At 43.6% G+C, this 19,025-nt stretch overlaps 1 protein-coding gene across 12 annotated transcripts in view; it reads right to left on the bottom strand.

Moving 5' to 3' along the window:
- The window catches only part of LOC311514966 (uncharacterized protein), a 414,125-nt gene that overhangs the window by 369,369 nt on the left and 25,731 nt on the right, over positions 1–19,025 (bottom strand). Inside the window, exon 5 of one of the 12 annotated variants that reach the window (XR_014710008.1) lies at positions 2,359–2,795. The exons of the other annotated variants lie outside the window; for them this stretch is intronic. The gene's annotated coding sequence lies outside the window, so the exon portion shown is untranslated. Of the gene's footprint in view, positions 1–2,358; positions 2,796–19,025 lie in introns of those variants that run through there. 12 annotated transcript variants of the gene reach the window in all.

Genomic DNA, 19,025 nt, shown 5'->3' with positions numbered 1-19,025 from the left:
ATGTTTGGAATTAAGGCTGCCCACTGGTTGTTCAGGATGAGGGAAGAGATATCTGAGCTGTAGGAGGTGGAAGGGAGGTAGCTGAGGCTGAAGAGAAGAACTTATGAGAGGAGTGGAGATGAGGTGTTGAATGACAACTGCTTATTTTCTTGCTTTTCATAGTTTGTGTTGGTGGAATATGCAATCTAGCATTTTTAACTCTCAGCTAACCAAGTTTTCTGTGGTAATATAAAGACCTGCCCACCTCCCATTAGGGCATATATAAAAATCTAACCCACAAGCAAATATAATCACAAAGTAAAAGCATAATTCACAAAACAAACCCTGCCAACCATCAGGCCTTCTCCTCCCTAAGAGCCTGGAAGTGATGGGTTTTCCACTATGTCTGAAAGGTTAGCAATGGGAACTGAGAGTGCTCTGCAACTTTTAAAATCAGGCCATGTACTTACATATGTACTTTATGAATTTAGGTGCCTAACTGCAGACAGCCAAGTCTGAAAATTTTGACCAGTATATTTAATATATTCAGCAAAGAAAGCAAGGCATTGAAGCTCTGGTCCAAAGAACAAAGTTAACTGAAAGATGCTCATAAATGTCAAAGAGCTTTTGATCAGGCCTTAAAGCTGTACAAAGCTAAAAACAAAATGTTTTGAAAACCACATGTGGTAGTCTGTGCTGGCTCAGCCAAATTAAAATAATCTACTATTGTCTACCATTTAGATGGGGAGGAGATGTATTTCTCGTGCCTGTCTCAACATATGCAACGGAACAAAAATATGGAAAACATTCCATTACATCCAATGTGTAAACATTGCATCCAGTCAGTAAATGAATCTAAAAGCATAGGATAAAGCAGAGTTCTATGAACCACCGAGTCCTGTAACAACTCCAGAGTCACAGCATGTTATCAGTGGCACTATTTCAAGTATCGCCTTCTTCTTTATTTCTGGAAGGCTCTTCTTATCTATTCTGTATTTACCCAGAATGGCCTACCAATTCACAATCCCCCCAAAAAGGTAATTATCTCTATCCATATAAATGCTTAAATATTGATGGGAAAACAAAAAAGCCTCAGTTCCTTCATCCCTAAGCCATAATATCCTATTCTTCTCTTGTATATTCACATATACAGCAAATCTAGAAAAAAAAACAGTAAGTTACATCCATCATAATATTACATGACAATTTTTTAATAGTAGAGGCTGCCTACTCCAGACTTGCCATCCTATTCTGCTCCAAGCTTGCTTTCTGAAAGCAATCCTGAGCAACTGCTGTTTCTGTGGACTTCAACGGGTGTCATGGATGCTTTTCCACTCAGGATCAAGTCTTTTATTAGGTCAGTGGGATCACATGAGCCCTCACAACATAAATGGGAAACACACAGCACCCACTGACTCCAATGAGGCCTACACATATGCATCTAAGGGTATGTCTACACTGCAACATAAGCTCAAAGTTAGGGGAACTAGAGTTAGCTGCCCTGTGTTAGGGAATCCTGGGCTTGAGCATCTACATTGTATTTTAACCCTAGGTTAAGAATTCTCTGACCCATGCTTGAACCTAGGGCTCTGGCATTCACACTGTAGTGCGCAGACCCGAGTCAGAGTTACCATATCCCAGAGTCCCTAGCACCCGCCCCCGATATGTGGCTGCTCTAGCCCTATGAACCTGGTGCACTGTGGAAAAATTTTCCTGCCCGTCCTGCAGGTTACCAGGAAGCAGCTCATTTTGCAAAAGTCTTGATCAGTTCGCTCTCCATTGCAAACCCAGGAGGTTCTCTGATAGTGGGCATGCAGATCAGTGATCAGAAGAGAACAGGTTAACTATGACCTGAGCTGATGCTCTTAGCAAAGGTGGGGGCATGGTTTCCATTTTCAATCAAGTGAATTGAAGATTGTTGGGATAGAGAGGAGTAAGGAAGTTGTCCCATGAAATTGTGGGATACTTCCGGATGACTCCTGGGACCTGAATCAAAGAGGGTTGCAGTTACACTTCAAATCAATAGGGCTTGGACCCAGGGTCCCGGCCTGACTCAAGCTTGGGCCCTCCAGCCCTGCAGGGTTCTGGGTCCAAGCCTTGGGTTAGCGCAGGGATCAGCAACCTTTGGCACGTGGACAGTCAGGGAAATCCACTGGCGTGCTGGGATGGTTTGTTTACCTGCAGCATCCACAGGTTTGGTCGATCGTAGCTCCCACTGGCCGCGCTTCACTGTTCCTTGTCAATGGGAGCGATAGAAAGTGGCGTGGGCCAAGGGATGTGATGGCCACTGCTTCCCGCAACCCCCATTGGCCTGGAACGGTGAACCGCAGCCAGTGGGAGCTGCGATCAGCCAAACTTGTGGATGCTGTAGGTAAACAAACTGTCCCAGCCAGCCAGCGGATTTGCCTGATAATCCACATGCCAAAGATTGCTGATCCTTGGTTAGCGCAATTGCAGTCTAGACACAAGAGAGGTTAGCCTTGAGCCCGGGTGCAAGCACATGCTTACACTGCAGTGTAGACGTACTCAAGGGGCAGAATTTGGACCCAAATCTTCATAAAACCAGGAGAAATCTCTGTGAACAAGTTCTCATTTACAATTAGCTACCTCGTGAAATTACTCTCAAACTACAGTATATATATCTCTCATTATGCACCCACACCACTTCAGAGCAGACAAGCTGAGTGATTATGGTCTCCAAAGATAAACTAAGGTCTAAAAAAGTGATGAGTCTAACAATACTTATCTGTATCAGGCATTACTATAGTAATATCCCAGTGTGTTGATCGTGGATGCTGTGGTGCTAAAGGTGCCATCTGTGGAGAGAGATGTAAAACTGAGGTCCTGAAAATGTGTGACCACCAAAGATCCCATGACACTTTTTGCAAGATCCTGGATATTAGTCACAGGATCATAAACATGTAGGACTGGAAGGAACCTTCAAAGGTCATCTAATCTAGTCCCCTGCACTCATGGCAGGACTAAGTATTATCCAGACCATCCCTGACAGGTGTTTGTCTAACCTACTCTTAAAAATCGCCAATGATGGAGATTCCGCAATATCTCTAAGCAATTTACTCCAGTGCTTAACCACCCTGACAGGAAAAATTTCCTAATGTCCAATGTAAACTGCCCTTGCTGCAATTTATGCCCATTGCTTTTTGTCCTATCTGCAGAGGTTAAGGGGAACAAATTTTCCCCCTCCTCCTTGTAACAACCTTTTTGGTACTTGAAAACTGTTATCATCCCCTCCACTCCACCCCCCCCCCCCCCCGCAGTGTTCTCTTCTTCAGACTAAACAAACCAAATTTTTTCAATCTTCCCTCATAGGTAATGTTTTCTAGACTTTAATAATTTTTGTCACTCTTCTCCAGACTTTCTCCAGTTTGTCCACATCTTTCCTGAAATGTGGCACCCAGAACTGGACACAATACTCCAGCTGAAGCCTTATCAGTGCACAGTAGAGCAGAAGATTTACTTCTCATGTCTTGCTTCCAACACTCCTGCTAATAATCATCCTGGTGCCTTGTCCAAAATGCAGTTTGCATAGTTGCAGTCTATCTAAAGTCCTCGGTCAGTTTCTATTGAACACTGTATTATTCTTCACAGAACGTTCTAAACTGTTGTGTTGTATCACTGTAGATTGATAAATGGCTCCCATGTTTCAACCCAAGGGAACATCTACCAGAGTTAAATTTCAATTGCAGGTGTGGAGATTAAAGATTTCATAGAAATAGAATGTATTACTATGGAATCAATTGTAGAAGGTGATACAGACATCAGTTTAAATAATAAACCAGACCCCATCCCCCCACCCCAAAAAGAGCATCTATTTTTCTGCTCTGCATTTTAGAAATTACCAGGTTTGTTTTCAAATGGAGTACAAACATCACACTGCAGATTCAATTTCATATGCCAAGTTCCAGTCCAGAATGAATTTTTACAGCTAAATTATAAATCCCTGAAAACAGGGGGCTATAATGGAAATGCTGACTACACTATCATAAATAAAAGCCTGCCTCTGAAGGATTTCCAAGATTTCCAGTTCATAAAAAGTTTAATGTTTCAATTGAGACTTACACTACAAATGACAGCAAGCATTACAAATAAAAGAAATTTGCTCACGACATATTGCTGGTAACTGTTCAATGTCCCAGAAGTTGAAAATATCAAGTTAAAAAATAGCATGATAGGCCATATGCTGTTAACCCATACATTTGCTTCCAAATAGGTTTTACTATGCCATACTGTTTCCTGCAAGCATTTTTCTGTGGTAAAAGAATGTGCGCCAAGTCACAGTTCTACCACGTATACAGATCATTTTACAATAATAGATTTTTCACAGGATAATGCCTTAAACTTTTATACTCAAACTGTGGCCATTTTTCCCCCTACACAATCTCTTGGTTCTACTGACATTTAGAAATGGCTGTTCCCATCATATTCAGAAGTATTTCAACTAGCTTTATTTACAAAACAAACTCCACATTTGCATTGAATAATTTATATGTTTGCTATAATCTCAAACAGCAGACTTTTGGAGGCGAAGTGGCCTGTGCTTATTGGGTGTGTAGTATTAGTTTCCAGAGTCTTTCACTTCTAGATGACCAGAACAAATTTAGGCCTAGGTCATTAACAGCCAAAAATGTCACCAATATCTGATGATTGTTCAGTGCTGTTTGTGAAATAAATTAGTAATCTCCCTCCAGTTCCAACTGGATAAGTCTCCATATGAACAAACCAGCAACACAGCTGGCATAAATGGTGGCAGTCGCAGCAAAGATTTAAAGGATTTGATAGGCATGGAGACTAAATTACACTCTCACTGCTCCATGAGCCTTGGGGCAGCTCTAATTTAAGCCATCTGAGGTCCCTAACAGTATGCCTCCCAGCCCAGTTATATGGACACACACTGGTTCTGCTCAAGCTAGCATGCTAAAAACAGCAGTGTGGATGTAGCAGCAGGGGAATTAATTAATCCTCACAGCATGCTTACTGAAAGGAGGACTGACCCAAAGCCCACTGTAGTTAGTAGAAAGAGTTTCATTCATTTTAATGGGTTTTGGATCAGCACCCTGATGAAGAAATTAAAAGCCATGGAGCTTCAATCACTTGCCCAAGGTCACACCATGATTGAATCACAGAGCTTCAGTGAAAGAAGGAAGGGAGACCTGCCAATATAATTGAACATAAGTTGCCAATTTAAGCTAAATCTATATACACAATAGTCAAAGTAGCTCATATGCATCTATATTAGCCGTTTGCACTGGTTAAAATAAGTCACATTTAATTGGTTTAGTTATATCACTGTGCTTTTCTAGTATAGACAAAGCCAAAGGTAGCACCTGAGCTTAATAGTTGTAGTAACAGAGTCAAAGCACAGTGGCTCACGGAAGCTTTTTATCCTCTCTCTTCTTGTCTATCTGGACAAAAAGAAAGTGGATGAGGTGGTAGCGGGAGGATAAAAACAGCAGCAGCTTCTCGCTGGAACTGCAACTCCGTCATTTAAGCCATCCCCTGCCCTCCTATGCAAATTTATCTCCTGAAACCAAGGCTAACTTCTTACTTTTAGCACTATTCCTCCCTCTCTTGAGCCACTAAGAGCCACAGAGCTCAGTTTAGTTCTGCTAAAATTATTTATATTATGGATATTCTTAGTTTTATTCTAAATTAAGCCATGTCTTCCCAATGATTAAAAAAAAGAAAGAAAGAAAGAGAGCCTTCCTCCATCATTTAAATAGATGAAAGGAAAAGTACATATATATATAATGACTGTCGGGTTTTGGTTTTTTCCTTCTCCTCCTCCCCTGGCTCCTTCTTTCTTGCTGCCTTGATCGAATGTTTTGCTTCTGAGAATAGAACTTATTAGCAACCCTAAAGTTAAAAAAAAAAAAAAAGACAGGATATTTTTCAACAAGAGCCTCCCCTTTGCCAAACATCCCAGTTTGTCTCCAAGGACTTTAAAAGAAAGGAAAGAATGAAGAACGGAAACCATAAAGCATGCATTACTGCTATCATCTAATTACTGAATGAATAGCACAGTTGTTTTGTCTGATTGCACTAAGCTAGTTATCCACTGCTAGCTTCATTGACAAGAAGGGAATCTACACAAATTATAGGGAAATTCAAGCACTAACGGAATGTTTTGGTTCAGAGGTTTGCAATGACTATTGGCTTTGGTTTCTGGCACAGTTTGCCTTTGCCATATGAACTCTACTGGGCTGGGTCAGCCTAAAGCATTCCAAAAAGCCTGAGAAGAGGACAGACTTCCTTGTCATCTGTATCCCATAAATAAATTAAAGTGATGTTCTCCAGTTAGATTTTGTTTCTTGGCAGCCTAATCTGCAATCAAAGAAAGAAAAGCTTTTCATTTGTGGACTTCAGCGAAAGGAAGGAAGCTTTTGTGTGCTGATTCACCAGAGACCAAAATATTAAAAAGTGAAAGAGGAAAAACATATGTTGCAGTCCCCTTAAATAAGTGGATCAAAAAAGAGTTGTTTAGAGAAACTGCCTCATTTTAAGATACTGAAAAACAAGAGTGTTTCTTTACAAGCAGCAGGCATTATACTTGCCCCCTCATTACCTTATTTCAACATTTTGACAGGTTTTTCCATACATTTCCTTCCAAATACATTTATACTTTCTGTGTACTAGATCAGAAGAATTTGAAAATGGCTGTGTCTAACATAACTCCTATTCATGCTTTTTCCATCAAGAAACAAATCTATTATTACAAGCACTGGTAGTTATATATTTCTCCCTCTTTTTTCCATCTTGTAGAAAGAGAAGTGATATGAAATTTACTTCCACGCATTTTGGATATCATAACTGCCAAGGAGCTGTAGCCAGAACGAATGGTGACATGGGCATCCCCAGTGCAGCCCACTGTACGTTGATTTTTAAGAATACAAAAACCTGCAGTAAAGCAGTTGCATTTCTTATCTTGTGGCAACATCTCAAAGTTCCCCCCAAAGTATCTCTGAACTTTGTTACATACGTTTACGCTCGCTCACATCTCTCCAGTTCTCAAACTGTTTGTTTTTGTTTGTCTTGTGCTCTCAGCTCCTCTGGAGAAAATCTTATTTCTCAGATCCCTTATTTTATTGTAAATGTATTTAGACTTCAAAATAATCCATTGGCTGCAACCAGCATGAATACATTTTAATTTTAGGTACACATTATTTGAAAATAATTTAGCACCTCAAAGCTTGAGTCATTTAAAACTACACTAGATAAAGCACCAGACACTATACTGTAGAGCACAGGTGCTGACTTTTATTTTTCCTGTTGGATGCTCCACCCCCCTCTGCCAGAGGCCCTGCCCCCACTCCACCCCTTCCCCCAAAGCTCCATCCTCACTTCACCTCTTCCTGCTCTGCCCCCTCCCGAGGTCCCGCCCTCCCTGAAATGCCTCCAGCCAGCTGCCACCCAGCTGATCGTCAGCCCTGCCGAAAAGCTGTGGATGGTGGGCTCTGAGCAACCCCTATTTTTTTCCATAGATGCTTGAGCCCCAGAGCACCCATGGAGTTGACACCTATTCTGTAGAGCAGTGGTTCTCGAAGCCGGTCCACCGCTTGTTCAGGGAAAGCCCCTGGCGCACCAGACCGGTTTGTTTTCCTGCCGCGTCTGCAAGTTCGGCCGATCACGGCTCCCACTGGCCGCGGTTCACCGCTCCAAGCCACTGGGAACTGTGGGAAGTGGCGCGGGCCAAGGGATGTGCTGGCCGCCCTTCCTGCAGCCCCCATTGGCCTGGAGCGGCAAACCGCGGCCAGTGGGAGCCTCAATCGGCCGAACCTGTGGACGCGGCAGGTAAACAAACCGGTCCGGCGCACCAGGGTCTTTCCCTGAACAAGCAGCGGACCGGCTTTGAGAACAACTGCTGTAGAGAACTAGTACCTACACTGAGAGTGGGAGGACTATGGTCAAATCCAAAGCCCACTGACATCAATGGGAGACTACTGACTTCAGTGGGCTTTGGATGAGACCATAGATGTGCTGATGCTTCTTTTCCCAACTTTTTTTTAAGTTGAATCATTTATTTGCCCCAGTGAAATCCTACTTTAAATCCATTTTTCTGGTTACATTAAAGGTGATGAAAAGTAGTATGACACAAATATACTCAAAGTCACATACCAGTAAGTGACAGTAACTACCACCTTCTTCCTTTTTCTATTCCCTCTGGAGAACCCGTTCCATTTATAGTAAAATCAATAGTCTATGGTTTCTGTATCTGCCTCATACTAAACCTGCCCCCCATCTGAATCAGCAACCATAGCTGCATGCAGGGGTGAAAGTAATATTAAACTCTTACCGGTGCTGGGGCCTGGCTCCAGGCCCCCAGAAGGGGTGGGGCCTCAGGCAAAAGGGGCAGGGCTGGGGGTCAGCCTCCCCCAGCCAGCCATGCTGCCTGGCCTGTGCCGCCCGGGGCTCCAGGAGCGATTTTAAAGGGCCCAGGGCTCCGGCTGCTGCTGTAGTAGCAGTGGCTGGGAGCCCCGGGCCCTTTTTAAAACCACCAGCCCCAGGGTGGCTGCCCCTTTTGCCCCCCCACGCCATCAGCAGCCCTGATGGGGGGGGAGGGGAAGGGGGAGGGAGAAGAGGCATTGAAGGGTCCTTAGCTGCAGAAGTGCTTTAACGTCGGCTGTGTATGGGCCAGTACCAGCTTCTTACTGGTATGCCATACTGGTCTACTTTCACCCCTGGCTGCCAGTCTCAACAGTCTTTCTTTGGTGACTATTTCACAAACCTCCCATTCCAGAGAACATGGTGGCAGCAGAGGGCTCTACTTTTACCCCTACTGCTCCTTCCAACATCCTGCTCCCCCCTTCTTCACTAATAAATTTGAAGTATTCCATCAATCTTTCATGCCCCAGGCTCCTTAGCTCACTCCTGTCTAAAGTCAACACTGAGCCCTCCTCCTTTGTCTCTTCCTCATCTCCTATTCTTCTCCTGGATGATCCGAGTTTCCAGGTTCATGATTCCTCCAACTCTGCTGCCTCTCATTTCCACTCTTGCCTCTTCTTTCTACCTTCATCTCTACACAGACTTCCCCCACCACCGCGGCCACTCTAGAGAAATGTTTCAGAGCAGCAGCCGTGTTAGTTTGTATCCGCAAAAAGAAAAGGAGTACTTGTGGCACCTGAGAGACTAACCAATTTATTTGAGCATAAGCTTTCGTGAGCTACAGCTCACTTCATTGGATGCATTCAATGCTTTCTCTAAACCTTCCTGCCTTTGAGTGCTCTCTCCCTGACCTCCATCTGTCCTCTTAACATTGCTCACTACCCCACCTCTCAAGCTCACCACAACCTCCAGTGCATGCCCCTGATTTCTCTGCATCTCTCAGCCTTACCTTCTCTCACTGTCCTCCTTTCTCTTGGTTGCCTCTAGGGCGGTCACTTTCCTGAGTAGAAAACAGCACCCCCTCCAAAAAAATTCTGCCCCCTTTGTCTGTACTGGAGGGTTTGGCTTGAAGGCAGGTGCACCCATTTATGTGAGACACCGAGCAGCACCTTGTTTAACACGTACACCAGCCTAAGAACCAACATTCCATTCAGCTCCCTCCTGCCAACAAAGAACAGCCAGAACAACATAGACTTTCTTGGGGGAGACCTTCTTCTCCACCTGCGCATAGCTGCTCAGTCTCCAGTTTGTCTTTCCTTTTTACAGGCTTTCCATTTAAAAAAAAAATTAACTATGTTTTGGGGATTCTCTCTTCCCTGTTAAAACTAATTGTCCCATGCCAACTCCATGTCTGCACACAACAGAGGTGACAGTCCTTTTGAAGCATGCTCCGCACCCGCCTCTGTCTCAGCAGAAATCCTCAACCTGAGGCTGTATTAACTTGTCCTGCTTTTCCCTTTGTGCTGCTGCTGAATCTTGTTTTAGACGAGACTTCAAGGGGCAGCTGCAGTAGGGGAGCCCATGAAAGCACCACTGCTGGCAGAACCATGCTGTCAAAGGACCACGGGGAACTGGTGAGGCGGGGCTGCAGAATGGAGGCAAGGAGCATCCGTTCAGATGCCCCTTACTCCTGCAAACTCCCCAAGATCCACCCAGATCCCGAGTGATCCCCATGTTGAGAGAGAAAGCTACAGCTTCTTCTGCAGCGTGGAGAAGGGGAAGAGGCAACCTCACAGCCTGGCGGAAGAGCAAAATTAAAAGTCATCAAATAGGGAAGAATGGGACCCTATCTAATTAAATTAGCCCAGCAGCACAAAACAACTTTCAACTCCCCCTTGGGGTACATGAGAAATGCACGGAAAGGTTAATTTGTGAAAACCGGCTCAGGGTCACTAATCAGCCAGTGAAAGCTTGTTCTGATATAATGCTTTGAATTCCAGTTCTCTAACCTGCTCCTGCAGACCAAAAATCGCTCTTAGAAAATACATTTATCTTCTTAACTCACTTGCAGATTCTTAACTATTACGCTACACATGACACCTCTGTTCATTTACAGGTCAGAAGTGAGAACCCTCAGAGACCACACAGCTCTGAACAGGTCTCTCAGTCTCACAACAAGCTCTCTCATAGCTCTTCAATCTACGGTCAGAAATACGGTGACAAAGAATTGAGAACGAACTGGTATTCTATAAGTCCCTGTGATGGGGAGCAGGGACCCTGTCCAGTGTGGGGTGAGTGCACCCCACGAATAATTCCACCAGACTGTTCTCAGTATCAAGACTGTACAGCCTAACGGTCAGAGCCAACAGAGTTCTCTCCTCCCAAGGCTGTAAGGCCGAGCGGCCAGAGTCAAGAGGGTCGCCCCCTCTCGCACAGCTGAGTGGCCCAGTGGCCAGCTGGGGAAGTTGGCTGCCACCTAGGGGTGGGTGACAGCTGGGGTAGGGGGACCCCTCCTGCTCCACCAGGTCCCTAGCCAGGGCCCTAGCAGCGGCAGAGTGTGCTGCCACTGAGCCAGCGGGGCTCCAACCGAAACAAGCTGGCTTCCCGCAGGACTATAGCTTGTCCCCACCTGGACCACTTCCTACCATGCCTCTTGAGGCTGCCACTGAGGCATCATCAGGGTCTCCAGGCTTCTTGGCGTGAGTGGTTCCTGGTGACTCAGATTCCCCTCAGGTGTCTGTGTCTCAGCATCTCCCACTTCCGCGGTCAGGGGGTTCCAGCCTCTCCTGGGCTGGAGCCAGCAAGGAGCATCCTTCCTCCTTGGCAGTCAGCCCAGACTGAGCTGGGCTGCTCCTTCTTATACTTGTGCTGCACCTGGCGCATGCCCAGTAGGGATGTCGGGGTGTGGCTTGCTCAGCCCACAGCGAGGAATTAACCCGGCCCTGTCCAGTGCAGGGTGAGTGCACCCCGCCACAGTCCCAACCAAAACTAGGAACTGCAAGAGCACAAAATTAAAATCAGTGAAGTTAATGGATCTTTTTCAAACCCGCAGAAAGCTTTGCTTCCGATATAGTTTGCGAAATGGAATTTTGATAAGGCAGAGTACTATGTTTACCAAAAAAAATTGTTTACTCATCTCTTAACAACTCCTCAGTCATTTCTGTTTAAGGTTAGTACTGAAAGAGAAATTAATGTAATCTAGAGACTTCTGAGAAACTGAAAATTTGTCTATCTGGAAGTCAGGAGACCTGGTTTTTTTCCTATCTCTGCCAGCAACTGACAACGTAACCTTGAGCAAGTCACTTAACCTCTCTGTGCCTCAGTTTTTGCATTTCTAACTATATGCTTACGGATATCCACTTCTGTAAATTTCTTTGAGATCTACAGATAAAAAGTGCTATGTAGGAGATAAATATTATGACTCATTTAAATAACATTGCCAAATGAAACAAATTCAGCTTTGCTATTTTGTTTGCTAATACTTGAAATCCTACCAAAGGATATTTCATCCAGGGAAAGAGTTATCAAAGCCACTACTGCATCTTTCACAAAAGCAACTCAGCCCGGAACTGATTTTAAAAAAAGAGAAAGAAAGAAAGAAAGAAAGAAAGAAAGTATGTGATGTTTCTCATGTCCCAAATGTAGAGAACTCCATGTATCTAACTGGTTCTGCCCCGCACTGGGTGTAACAGCAGCAATATCAACTTAGCACATAGTTTAGTAATTAATTGTTTGGAAACAATTCCTTGTAAATACTTTCATATTTATAGCCACTGTGAAACAAAAGATAACATCTGAGAAGGCTCCATGTGAATTATTGCAGGAAGAAGCTGCAGAGGATGTGCCATTGTCACTATTAATAAGATTCTGTCTGACTGCAGAGCACGGTACAGAGATAAATATCAGCTTTGTCCCTCGGGTGAAGAGACAATGCAAGGCTATGGCAAAAAGAAAACGAACACACCCTCTTGAGACAGTGTACGTGAATGATGAAGAGTCATTAAAGGTCTACTCAAGTCCATGCTCACAAATTTCATGGAAAGAACTATCTTTGCTGTTCGTTTACAAAGAGCACACACAGTTTGTCTGTGACTCTGCATGTATTTTTGGCCCAGACTTACTCATTCTGCGTTAGTATACACTGAGAAGAAATGTCTTTGTTCACTGTGCACTAACAGCATGGGCTTGCACCAAGACATTGCCAATCCCTTTCTATTCACTACTCCGAGGTATAAATGACTACATAAGTTCCAAGGCAGTGGATAATCAGGCTCACGCAATGTAGGTAATTATATCATGTAACAGTGTTCTAAATTCTTAGCTTTATTATTTAAAGTTTTCAATTATTTGTTGGAGAGAACAGTGCTAAGTCATTATCTGTAGTTCAAAATGTGAAGGATTTAAGGGTATGTAGGAGTTTTTTGGGTTTTTTGTTTGTTTTTTTGAGGGGAGAAGATTATATATGAAGGAGTTTCCTGGAATTATCCTTATATTTTGTTTAGTGGCTCAATACATTATATTTGTATAGTAAAAATTCTTTCCAAACATGAGAAAGAATAATGCTGAGAATAAATGTTAGTCCACCATGTATGGACAGGCTACATATAGACATCTAAGAGTTATTACACACATTATTACTGACCTAATTTGTTATCTGGCACCAGTTCAAACCTCAGCCAACACAGGTAGAAAAAATGTAACCAAATTGCAGGTATTTAGCTGATCTCACTTACTTCTTCTTTCATTAACGCAAGGGGCCTTTCAAAAAACACTTCATTTCTCTTCTACACGTATTCATATTCCCTTTTTATATTCATTTGGTAGGATAACAAGGAACATTACTGCTGAGCTATAGCAAAGTATTTGTAAAGACAAGCTCAGCAGGAGATTTCACACTGTGCTGTCAACAGCGCACAATGGTAGCCCTTTAAAAAGGGCACCAAGCTTACCATGTTATGCAGCAAAAATGGCCAGACTTTCAGTGCAATAACCAAAAGATTTGCAGAACATTGCACTCTAAGTTCTTACACTAATACTAATATCAAGAATAGAGGCGCCTCTTTCTTTAAAATGAAAACAAGAATTTCCAGCATGATTAGTCCCAGTGGTATTTGTAGGAGACCTTGTTAAGTCCCACTTCGAAGTGATCTATGGAATCAATTCTTTAAAATGTCAGGAATACTATAGTGTTTTCTGCCTACTTAAACATATTGTGGGTTGACACACAGGACAGATTCAGTAAAGTAAGGACATATCCAAAGTGGGAAATCCTCAATTGCGAACTGAAGGGGGAACTCTGAACTCCAGGTGCTGTGGTATTTTTCATACAAAGGTATTGTTTCCTCATAACTGTATTTTGAAAGTTTTGTATTCCTGATACTAGGAAATTTAGTAACAAAAAATGTGGATAACACCCACAAAAAGGAACTTGGAGTCCAAAAGCTCATTCTGTCCCACAAAGAAGCCAAAATGGTGCTCTGAATGGAACTGATCCTACTTTTATTGTAGTAGGTGAGAGATTTGTTACTGAATTCAGTGGAGCAGGACTGGACGCTATTATGGTAGATACACACCCTGGAACATCCCTGCCTCAGTTTCCCCAATTCAATGATTTCAATGAGGCTTTTATGCAGTAGACAGTGCCCCTTCAGACATCTAATTTATTTAATCAAAGACCAAAACCTGGGAAGTGCTCCCTCTCTGGCCTCCAGGCCCCTATAAAGACCAAATCACTACAGCTCTTCCCCAGAGCAGCATGCAATTCCACAGGCTCTCTCTCTTCTGTCACCCTCAGAGCTGCTCTCTTCTGGCCTTTTCTTGTCAGTTATTCACCTTCCATTCCGGGTGGCAATTCCTTCTTCTGCTTTGGAGGAGCACCCACCCACCCCCAAGACCCCTACCATGCAGAGGAGCTTTGAAGGGGGTGGAGGAGGGAGCAGGGTGGGGCTCCAACCTGGGTGAAGGGGATACTCTGGGGCTGCGGGTCCTGGATTGTTCCTAATCTCCTCTTCTTCCAGGACCTGCTCCCTTAACTATGGGAGCTATCCATAAATTACACAACACATAGGGGTTGAGTGGGTCCTTAATTTTCCATGACAAGTGTGTGTATTTCAGTGTTACAAGGGGGTGGGTGGGTCTTGAAAAATCACCAAAAATGTGTTATGTAATTTATGACCAGCCCCCCTAGAGTTGGTCAATACATTTTCTCCTCTGGCCAATTGAACAGAGGAGATGGAGGCCCAGGAGGTAGCACAGGATGCAGGGGCATTCAGCACCGTCATTGCTGCAATAGACTCTGGAGTTGATAGTGGACAATGAAGAAGGGGCTGGAAATGGGAAGGTACTACTTGGTCAGCAGAAGGGGGACAGAAAGGAGGAGGAGAAAACTGGGGATAGCTGGGGTAGGGGACTGGGGGAGTTGGCTGGAACATGAGGCTTGGTCACTGAAGACTGTCCTGCCCAGTAGTGAAACCACATCAATTGATTTTTATTTGCCATCCGACAGAGGGGTCAGTATCGCTTGCATAGACTTCCTCTCTGCGCCCAGGTTATCCAAAAGTCTTGAAGATGGAGGAAAAAACTTGAGGCACGAGTAAGAAAGCACAGAGTAAGAAGAGACTGGAGGATGAAGAAAACAGAAAGGGGAAGGAAAGAGGAAGATTAGAGAGACTGAGGATGGGGGAATGGAAAAGTGTGTGGCTTTAGGGGGAGGCCTACTGAACTTCCTTTGAGCACACCTGATGGCTTCTTCTGACTGTGTGGGAGGATTCCATGACCCTCACAGGCAGAATGGGCAAGGGCGGATGGGGCAATTGGACCCTTGGATGGTGGGGACATTGAATGTGAATAGTATTAGAGCACAGAAGACAAGAGTGTGGAAGATGGCAATGTTCCAAAACCTTCAGAGCTTGGATGTATTAATGATTCAGGGAATTCTATTACACTCTGAAAGAGACTGTGAAAAGGCTAAAGTTAGTTGAAGGAGTTGAAGACTGTCTGTGTGGTCAGTAGGTGAAGATGTAACTGATGGCATGAGTATATTATTCTACCCTTTCAAGAGCCCTCAGCCACAGCTTTGGGAGATAGTTCCCAGGCGAGCAACAGTGGTGGATTTTGAGTATATATATATGGCACTAAGTATAGTCTTATTAACATTTATGGACATCATAGCAGAGCACTATTGCTGGAGATGTTACTCCTTTTCTTTTTACCTCTTAGACTGCTATTTTTGGAGTGGAAGCAGCGAGGTGAATGGGAAGGGACCAGGGGAACAGATGTTCAACTGTTATGTGCATTAGGGCAAAAAGCTGAACTGAAAGACGTCTTTTTGAAAAAGGATTTGGAGGGCAAGTCGCAGAAGGCTGGGAAGCGTGTGTGTGTGTATATAATTTTAGAGGAGCAAAGAAGACTAGAATTGACTGGTGGTACATACAAAAAGGGAGTAAACTGTGTACAGTCCCAGGCCATTGCATTGGAGGTATTGAATAGTTTATATCCAAGGCACCATAGCTATCCTACACCAGGATAAATGTATTTTTAACACATCTTAGCTAACCCATTAGCTAGTCTGTGTTAATATACTAGTGTAGACAAGACAGTTGTAGGTTTAACATCTGTTAGCTGGTTGAGGTAAACCTTAGACTAGACAGGGACTAGACTGGACCTTGAAAGCAAAAACAAAAATTTTAAATATGAAATGATGTATTTTTCAAAGACAATAACAACATATCTTGCAGATTTTACTAGAACTCTTCGTAAGGTGGTAATTTGATATGGACAAATGATATTATACGTCTGCACACCCAGAACTGCTGTGTCACACTGAGGCATAGGCAACCTAGGCATGTACCTAGGGCCCAATTTGTGGGCAGGGGAGTGAAGTGGGAACAACTGGCATGGTGGTGTGACCACATGAACAAGGTCACAGTGCCACTCACTCAAATTTGTCCTCCCCACCCCCCACCTCATGACAAAAAGGCAGCAAGACCAAATCTAATCGGGCAGTGGGTCAGCCAGTGATGTTCCTCCTCGCTGCTGCCATGGGGCTGGCTTCTGCACCAGGCCCACTGCCTTGGGGGCATAAGCACCGACCCCGCGGGTGCTCCAGGACTGGAGCACCCACAGAAAACAGCTAGTGGCTGCTCAGCACCCCACAGCAATCCCACAGATCAGCTCCTCCTTCCCAGTGCCTCCCACCTGCCATGATCAGCTGTTCAGCAGTGTGCAGGACGCACTGGGGGGGTGGGGCAGGAAGAGGCAGGGGCTAGGGGAGGGGAAGGGGCAGGACAAGGGTGCTGGTGAGAAGAGGAGGCGGAGCAGGGGCAGGAAGAGACAGGGTATGCATGGGGGCTTAGGGAAAAGGGTGGAGTGGGGGCAGGGCCTGAGGCAGAGTGGGGGGGGTCAAGCACCAAGTTGGCACCTCCACTTCCAGCAGCAGTTGCATCCTTTTTGCTCTGCCTACAGGACTTGCTCAGAGACAGCTGCAGGGAAGAGTTGGGTGGGAGATGGGTGGCAGGGAGCCCTGTGGGGGTGGACATGAAGGGGTTTTGCCTGGGGCCCAGTGATGGGTTAATCCAGCCCTGCTCAGCAGGTGTTAAGAAGTTTGTAATATAATGGTGTTTACTAGACACCGTTAAGTCAAATTAAGGGTTACTTAGTGATTTCAGTGCCTAGAAGTCAAGCAGCTTTAGTCATTTGCTTATCCACTGCAACAAAACAAATGGTGTGCTTTGGCCCCATATGGGAATACACACAAAGCTAACCTTTCTCGAAAATCTGCCCAGCCCAGCATGGTGAATGTAAATAGCCTGCTTTAACTGGAAGCGCAGGCTCCACATTTGAGTATTCTGGTTTTCAAAGAAATCCCCCAGACCACATTATCAAAGAGTTCAAGGACATTTATAGAAGCATAATTAGAGGGACTCTTATTTCCTTCCTCTTTTCCTGCTTCGCCCCTTGCCCACATCTACAATCAAACAATTCTTTAAAAAAAAAAAAAGTTTTGCTGTTTTACTGGTACTTTCAGTGGATGGAACTTAAAACACTTCCCTGGAGCTTTCTGCTTGTATGGGGTAACCCTAAGCCCACTGAAGTTAATGGAAAGATTCCCACTGCCTTCAATGCGCTTTGGAATGGGTCCTATTATAGTAAGGTCCTGATTCTGCATCAGAAACCACTGGCACAGTCTCCTGAACCTGTGCAGATCTCCACTGATGTCAATGGGACCCTGCATGGGTCCAGGTTAGCAGATCTTAATGAAGGATAAGAGCTATAAAGATTTACAGACCATGGAGGTAATTTTTTTTCTAAAGAAAAGTTTTAAAACTGAGTTTTTTTGCTATGACAACTCAAAGCCACTAGCTTTGAAACAATGCCATAGCAATAGCATCCTGTGCCAGATACTACATTTATTCAGGGTTACTTGAGCAAAAGTAATGAGAAGTATTAAAGTAATGTTTACATAACGAAATGTAATATCAATCATGCTATGTACATTAGCGATAAGAGGAAAGATTGAGTTGTTTTGGATAAAACAGTGTTCTCCTCTTGAGAATGGAAAATTACTGGTAGGCTGTAAATTTTGACTCTTAATTTTTAATGTTATTTTTCATTTGGTATTAACAAGTTCTATTGTAATTCATTTTGACAGGATGACAAAATTCTCTTCTAAAATGTCGGCACTGAGTAATTTTACAACATGTGAAACATGAAGACAGTAATAACCTACCAAAATGTGTAGGTTTTGTGAGGTGTAGACTGTTGTCTCCTGTGAATGGAAGTAAATCCACAAAGCTTATATAGGAGTGAGCAGATACTAGAGCTAAAATTCCAGCAATTAATCAAAACTGTTATTCAGATCCCTCATCTTAATGGCCCATGATATTTACATGTACTTTTTTAATAAGATGAAGAAAAAAATATGGTTAAGAAATTTGAGAGTTGTGTGTACAGTATAGTATCCACAGAACTCAATTATCCAAGGATAACAAAATTAAACCACTTCTTAAGAATATTAAGTTCCAGTGGACTAGCTGGGTGAGGAACTGGTAATTTGATAGTCTTTCACTTCTAGGTTACCAGTTGAAATCCAGATCAGTTGTGACCAAAAGTGATAATTCATAGATTCCAAGGCCAGAGGGGACCACTGTGATCATCTAATCTGATCGCCTGTATAACACAGGCCACAGAAATTCCCCAAAAAGAATTCCTAGGGCCTAGCTTTTAGAAAAACATCCAATCTCATTTTAAAAATGGTTAGTGATGGAGAATCCACTATGTCCCTTGGTAAATTGTTCCAAAAGTTAATTACACTTACTGTTAAAACTTTACACATTATTTCCAGCCTGAATTTCAACTACTGGCCATTGGTTCATGTTATATCTTTCCCTGCTTGACTGACAAGCCCATTATCAAATATTTGTTCCCTCTGTAGCTACTTACAGATTGTGATCAAGTCTCCCCTTAACCTTCCCTTTGTTAAGCTAAGTAGATCAATCTCCTTAAGTCTATCGCTATATGGCACATTTTCTAATCCTTTAATTATTCTCTGAACCATCTCCAATTGATCAATGTTTTGTCAATATTTATCAAGCATTTAATCATATTTTGGATGTCTGAAGTCCCACATTTAATGAGTTTGTAGTTTCAAGCAATGCCTAAGGGTCAAGTATTCATATCACTAAACCACTAACACTGCCACTAACTGA

This window comes from Lepidochelys olivacea (genome assembly GCF_965140295.1).
Source record: "Lepidochelys olivacea isolate rLepOli2 genome assembly, chromosome: 1".
NCBI classification, from domain to species: domain Eukaryota; kingdom Metazoa; phylum Chordata; order Testudines; family Cheloniidae; genus Lepidochelys; species Lepidochelys olivacea.
The sequence above is the reverse complement of the archived record's forward strand: the minus strand, read 5'-3'. Positions and strand labels throughout refer to the sequence as shown.